Source organism: Physella acuta, unplaced genomic scaffold (genome assembly GCF_028476545.2).
Source record: "Physella acuta isolate Inbredline_101_S28 unplaced genomic scaffold, ASM2847654v3 ptg000545l, whole genome shotgun sequence".
Taxonomy (NCBI): domain Eukaryota; kingdom Metazoa; phylum Mollusca; class Gastropoda; family Physidae; genus Physella; species Physella acuta.
In genome coordinates this window covers 9,345-17,301 of record NW_026732064.1, presented here as the reverse complement: position 1 = coordinate 17,301, position 7,957 = coordinate 9,345, and the positions used below count along the sequence as shown (strand labels likewise).

At 37.6% G+C, this 7,957-nt stretch overlaps 1 non-coding gene across 1 annotated transcript; it reads right to left on the bottom strand.

Moving 5' to 3' along the window:
* Window positions 1-4,901: 4,901 nt before the first annotated feature.
* Trnap-agg (transfer RNA proline (anticodon AGG)) lies at window positions 4,902-4,973 on the bottom strand. Its single transcript has one exon. It is a non-coding gene; the product is annotated as a tRNA-Pro (tRNA).
* Between the last annotated feature and the right edge of the window lie 2,984 nt (window positions 4,974-7,957).

Here is a 7,957-nt window from a genome sequence, read left to right as displayed (position 1 = left end):
TAAAAAAAACCACACACAACAAAATAAAATTTATTTCCAATACTTTCCTAGATAAAGGAGATTGAGTTTTCAAGCATGAATCTTTTATGTTGACTATAAATATTTTTGCCATGAATTTTTATCAGTACTCTTAAAAAAGACATGCTTATTTTAAAATACTTTTAAACTGCTACTTAAAAAAATTATTTTAAGGTTAGGATGTTCTAATTTAATTTTTTTTTAAAACTCAATCAATCGGTTTTCTTGGGTGAGGACATTTCTATAAATAGTACATGGGGATCAATATAGAACTCTATAAATAGAATTCAATGACGCGTGTTTAAAAATAGCTTGATTGAACAAATCCTTACGCTTAAGCAAGCAAAGGATGGTGTGTGTGTGTGTGGGGGGGGGGGGGGGGGTGGGTGACAAAATTCCCGTCTGTGTATCGGCTCAGGATTTCACGTCCACACAATACAGCCATGACGTGCATTATAGATCACGTGACGTGCGCACGGAAGACAACATCTGGTGCGGACGCTTCCAAAAATAGATCAGGGCCGATAATTTTCACGCGAGGGGCACTATTTTTGAGAGAACGGGCTTCACACGAAGGGATTGGAAATGTAATTTGTGGCGTATTAATATGGAATTTGAGTCGTTGAGTCGGGGTCTCAGTGTGAGAGGAAATAGCCGCCAGCCTCCTATTCTGACAGCTTGAGTGTAGGGTAGCAAACGGAAGAAATGTTTGGATGATAGTAGATATAAGCCACAAGCTTGGCTATTTATAGACTGGATTAGGATGTTAATTAAAGAAAATAGCGTATATTAACGCTTCGAGGTTTGTTGATCTGCTAGTTAGAGGAAGTAGAGTTTATGTTTGGTAACAGGTCGGGTGTACGCAGTCCTTTTTTTTATTACCCTAGCCCTAACGTTAACTCCTACCCTAGCCTTGACTATATCCCTAGACCCTACAATAACAGAGATACATAACTGATACATGCAATCTGGGTTTCTATAATGACTTGTAGCATTTGTAACAAAGAAGGGCTGACGAAAAAGGAATTAAGATATGTACGTTTGGCCACAGGGGGATGGCGTAGCCTAGAGGTAGAGCACAAGACTGCTAACACGAAAGTCACGAGTTCGAATCCTGGTTCAAGGCAGCAGAACGTCACTCAGTCTGATGGTCCCTAACCACATACGCCGCAGTCCCAGAAACAGAAATTTACTTTTACATCTGTTCACAATCCCGTGGAGATAACTCCCCCTCCCACACCCACTCTCTCTATATTAACAACCTGAACTTAAATCCTCACTGGCTCAAACCTTTTCCACTCACTGGATTAAAATCATACTTTCCTCACATGATATAAACCCTCCCTTGGCATAAACCCTCCCTTGGCATAAACCCTCCCTTGGCATAAACCCTCCCTTGGAATAAACCCTTCCTGTAACCTATATCCGCCTATTTCTCAAAAGACCAGACTATTTACATCAAGATTTGAACTAAGGTATTCGGGAACTTAACAGTAAAATCTTCTCCCGTCTTCACATTTTTTCATTACCCTAACCATGGCTGGACAAGATGTCTATTATTATAGACCCATCATTTTCCTTCTGTAAACGACGCTATAATGTCAGCAGACTCGCCGCAAGCAGCTGGAATCAAAAGACCGATGCATTTTGCTCTGTCCTCTAGAAATATGCAAGTTTCTCACTCCCAGAGACGACAAGGTTTTAACACCGTACCACAGTCTTAACACGGAGCTGATTTTTATTTATAATTTTATAGCAGCTCGTCTGTGCTGAGTTTCTTCCTACGGTTCTAGCAAGAATCGAGATTCTTGTTTTTTCTTCCTACAGCTTTAGCGGAGTCGACATTCTCATCTTACCAAATAAACGTGCGCATCTAAACTGATTAAGCATCACAGGCCAATAAAATCATAACTTATTTTTCTTGCTGCTCAAATATTATCTTCCGAAAGGCCTTGTATAAATAGTTGCTGTTTGTTTTTCCTGTACATTTCGACTCAACTCAAGCCCAAAATTCCCCTACCCACAGGCTTAAATGCCACCCCCCAGACAGGCTTAGGTTACCCACACCCTCAAAGGCAAACATTCCCCCCACCCCCTGACATATTTAGATTTCCCCACCCCATGACAGGCCTAGGTTCCCCACCCCTGACTGCAAATATTTCCCCACCCCCTAACAGACATAGATTCCCCAACACCCCCAGGCAGGTAAAGATTCCCCCCCCCCAAATAGGGAAATATTCCCGTGCCCCCAACCAATAACTCACCCATCACATAGAGCCTACATGTGCTCACACTGAGCTGGTTTCTACAGTCCCATCACATAGAGCCTACATCTACTCACACTGAGCAGGTCCCCATCACATAGAGCCTACATCTACTCACACTGAGCAGGTTTCTCCCATCGCATAGAGCCAACATCTACTCACACTGAGCAGGTTTCTACATCCCAATCACATAGAGCCTACATCTACTCACACTGAGCAGGTTTCTACAGTCCCATCACATAGCCAACATCTACTCACACTGAGCATGTTTCTACAGTCCCCACACGTAGAGCCTACATGTACTCACACCGAGCAGGTTTCTACAAGCACGTGCGTGGACCCAGCGATACGACACGGGCGGGTCATCTTCATTAAATCTTAAATCTTATCTATAAGATAAAATAACACGACTAAAACATTAACAGTTTTCAACGGTCTAATTAATATGTGTATGAACTCTTTAAATCCACCCAATAAACGCAATCAAACATCACATAAAAGAACATTGAATCCAAATTTACTAACCAGATATTTTTTTAAGATTATTTTTTTCTTTAAAAAATTAACCACAGGTTTACTAAAGATTTCTAATTAGCTTATTAATTCTAGTAATCTGAGATAAATTTAGAAAAGCTTGCTTTCATTTTTTTTTCTTTTTATTTAATTTGTAAACCTTCAGAATTATTTGAACGTTTGCTTCACCTGTTATTTACTTAGCAAAAAAAATAATTCTGTATTAAATTAATTACCGTCATCTTTCAAAGCCCAATCTTTTTATCAAATTATTTTATTTTATTAACCTTTGTATACGACGCATTAAGTGTTTAAAAGTAGACCCATCTGATGCTAAATATAGATTGTTTTAAATAGAATTTTTCAAACTTCCGTCCGATCGTCCGTTCAACTTTTGCTTATTTCCTGTCTGCGGTTACGTAAACAAAAGCGGGTTGTCTGCACAGCTTCCGGTCGCTGGAGTGGCGTCTACCGGACCTAGGTTGCAGGTAAAGTCACTTTTATTTTTATCTTCATTTTTTCCCCACTAGACTCACCGTGATGTTGTATACAGCTAATGATTGTCGGTGACTTCCCTTTAGGGTTGGTTGCTTCCCTTGAACAATTGTAAACAATGATTTCTAATCGGGCGTGGGTTCGCCGCCCTGTGAAAGGTTGGGTTGTGTTTCTTGACAACATCTTGGCTACCCGGTAGCGTAAACAGGTTGCCTGAAACTCAACCCCATTGTCTTTAAGTTAGTTTTTACAAGCTTTTGTTTAGTTCTGTGTGTGGGTTTGTTGCAAATATTGTAACTTAATTTTGATCCACTTCTAATGCAGCGATTTCGTTCAAACTTTCCAGATACATTTGTCTATAATGAAATTGTTTGATAAAATACGCAAGAGATCTCATGAGCGATAAAAAAAATTATTAAAAAACACCAAGTTGTTTTATTTTTTCCTTTTTCTGTGTATTAAAAAGCTTGTAATTATATAGGTTTTTTGGGTTTTTTTTTTTTTGTTTTATCATAGGTTGTAGTTTCTGATCGTTACGATTTGTATAACGTCTTCTGTAATAATTATTTAGTAGATATGAAGACAGGATAAAATAGTATGAGAAAAATATGAGAAACAGCAGCAACTCAGGATAAATATAGATGACGGGCGCCTATTATAAGATCAAGTAAGTTGGGATATTTTAAGAAAGAGGAGACTAATCAAGAATCTCCGATTTCAAGACAAGGAAGTCTAACAAATCTATAGCCCTGTTCTGTATATCGATTATCTACGAGTTTTATTTGAAACCTGGGACGTAGGATGTAAGCCAGAGTGTGGGAGGGTATGAGCCTGTCTACTGAGTGAGCCATAGGACACAGAGATGGATGGAGTGAGGCTAGGATTAGTGACATATGAACCAATAGCATCAAAGAAAGACAACACGAGCCATGGGCCACACATACAGCTGATGTGATCTATGGGCCACACGAACAGTTGATATAAGTGAAAGAAAATAAGTATTTGGAAAATTGTATGGGTGATTTTTACAGTCTAAATTTGTGTGCATGTTCTGAGTTCATAAATATATTATTCAGACATACTTGCAAAGAAGGAGCCATTTATTTTAATGTTGATGCAAAATTAAAGTGACATTGCTCCATGGTTTGAATATATATATATATATATATATATATATATATATATATATATATATATATATATATTCAAACCATGGAGCAATGTCACTTTAATTTATATATATATATATATATATATATATATATATAGGCCTATATACGCCTGGGTCCACATTTCTGACACCCCAGACACCCCACCACGTCATATTAATTACCTACTCCTGCCCACGCTACTGAAGATGTGAGAAAAGGCACTTGTAACATTATAACTATACAAATAACAACCTGCTACAGCAGTACCAAATGTTGCTACTTCGCTTCTTGCAACACAACATCCTACTAAGTATTTTTTTACTATCTCTACCATTGACGCTTAGCTAACAGCAGTGGTCGTAAATCGGATAGATTTCAGATAGATCTGTGATCGCCAACTAAATCAAACAATATGTTTAAATGTCAAATAATAACCACATTTTATTTTTAAAAAATACTTGGGCCCGTCCGGGATTTGAACCCGGGACCTCTCGCACCCTAAGCGAGAATCATACCCCTAGACCAACGGGCCGCTATATACGAGTAATGAGATTAAAAATAAATTTAAAATTTTACATTTATTACTATCTTTGTCAGTATTGGTATATTACGAGTTGGAATTGTGGGGGTTTTTTTCGGGGATATGATCAGGATTAAGGTTTGAATTAGGTTTAGGATTATGGCCATTTCTGTGATAATGAAGCAATTCTATGAAACCACATCATCCTACCATAATTTCCATAAGTACCAACCAATCATCTTGTGTTTCGATCTAACTCCAAATGTCTAATCAGGAAGTAGAATGTGCGTCAAGCAACCACTCTCAGTTTGTACGCCTGAAAATAATGTTTAATATTTAGACATATTATTAGTTGTATGTGTTTAGTACTATTTAATCAATACTTCAGTTACTAGTTCCATTTAAGAAAATTGAACAAACTAGTGTATATTTAACCATGATTTGGCTGTAAACTGAAGTATGATAAACAAACTTCGAGATGGCAAGTATCGATGAGGTGAGTATCGATATGTTTGTGAAGAGCGAAAAGAATATTTACGGTATACCCATCAAGCAACACTCGAGCTGTCCCGATAATTTGACGCCAATTGTTCGCCAGCAATTATCTGAAAGTATTCCTTATGTCACGTGAGATCTAAAAATAGAAGACGGCGTCTTGCACTCGCTGGCCTACGCGAAAAGAAAAACGTGGATTGGATGTTGGTAATGAATCGTTGAAATATGAGCAGGACAAATGAGGAATATTTTTGTTTAAAAGATTCGAGTCACGTGATGGATAATGTGATGTCCGCAGGTGCAGGTGGAGGGTGGTTATACTTTACACCCTCCCACACCCTCCCACACCATCCCACACCCTCCCACACCCTCCCACACCCTCCCACTCAGAGGGACCCATTCCGGTGCCCAGGGCGAACTATCAGTTTTGCGCCCCCGTTATTTATATAATTATTGACATTTTCAGAAAAAAACTCTCCTCCTCATATTGGCAAAAAACAAAAGCCCCCCCCCCCCCTACACACACACAAAAAGAAAGGTCGAGGGCGTTTTTTATCAGTCACTGTCCCTAAATGTTCTTAATGTTAGTGTCAAACAATTGATGTTGAAAACAGTTAAATAAACCCGTGAAGCCAAGTTACATTCTGTGTAAAATTAAGTAATGGAGCTAAAAATGAGCTTTTCCAAAAAACAGTGTCCTATTCCGTTTGGCGCCCCCTAAAAAAGATCGCCTAAGGCGGCCACCCCACCCACCCCACCCACCCTGTCCTATCTAGACCTCTGCTCCCACTCCTTCCCAACCCCGCTTTCCTCCCACTCACGTCATAAGGTCAGATTCATATGGTCAGCTGTCATTCGGTTTTCAAAACCTAGAGCTAAGTTAAATAACTCTTACTTAGAAGCGAAACCAGAAAATCCACAATAATTCTTCTATATAGCGTATGATTACATTAGGTTAGGTAATTATACAATCTGTCCAACATAGTAGATAAACATCAATCTTCTCCTAAACAGCAAACATCTTCAATCTTCACATTAAGTAACATTTGTATTTTTACCTATTCCCAATGCAATGTACCCTACGACCTAGTCTGTTTTTTTATGTAGATTTAAAGTGCAAAAACATCGTAATTTCCCCCACACGGCAATTTATAAGCACCGATTTTCTGAAAAAGAATCGGGAATTCCCTTGGTGTGCTGCATGATAAACGGGCGGAAACGGGAATTCCCTTGATACACCATAAGATTAAACGACAGGAACGGGAATTTCCTTAACCTTCCAGCTGGCAATGAACTTGGTTGAAATTAATGGTGTCCATGGAGATAAAGGTACAAGGACTAAATGTTGAATGTTAAGCTCAACAGATGGTACCCCCCCCCCCCCCACACACACACACAAATTGTCCAACCACTGTTGAACATCTAGCTTTATGGAAACGACTGTCCAGTCGCTACATTGAATTTTTGATTTAGTTACACGTTACATTCCATGGGCGGTTTCCAAATTAGGAAGTGTGGCTTCGTATGGAGGGGCGGACTGATGCTAGGGTCGGAGGTGGGGGGTGGGGGGTGGGCTAATGCTTGGCTATGCTAGCATGTGTGTGTAGGGGGGGGGGTAATGTTGGGGAAGGTGAGAACTAAAGCGATGCGTTTAAGAGCGACGTACAGTATAAAAGTATTAAGATACAATATAAAAGTATTAAGATACAGTATAAAAGTATGAAGATACAGTATAAAAGTATTAAGATACAATATAAAGTATTAAGATTCAATATAAAAGTATTAAGATGCAATATAAAAGTATTAAGATGCAATATAAAAGTATTAAGATACAATATAAAAGTATTAAGATACAATATAAAAGTATTAAGATACAATATAAAAGTATTAAGATACAATATACAAGTATTAAGATACAATTATAAAAGTATTAAGATACAATATAAAATTATTAAGATACAATATAAAATTATTATAAGTAATTAAAAGTAATTATTTTTCCAGTTTTATTAATTTTAATGATTCAAGGGATACAACCTACAACCTTGATCACACTGATCGTTGAAATGTAGATACATTCATCAGCAATGAGCCATAATAAATATTGTTTTATTTAACTTTCAATTTACTCAGTGTTAATAATTTTTATATTATGTTTCTGTATTAAATGTATAATTAAGTAAAAAAAAATAATTTTCATTTGACTCTAGTTTAAATAGCAAACCATTCAGCACATTAAATATTTAATTTGTAAAAGAGTAAATGCTCATTTTAATAACTGATCCGATTCCATGCTAAATGAGCGGTTTAATTTATTATTACTTCATCGTATACAAAGAATTGAGGAAGCATTGTAAACGTGCAAAAATCTAAATTGAGATTTTCACAAATCTCAAAGTTTTACACCTTCCTGAACCGGAAAAACATACTCTTGAAACTTTGTCTGCGTGTGAGTGTGTATGTTTGTGTGTCTCTGAACACGATAACTTGAGTACCGTTAC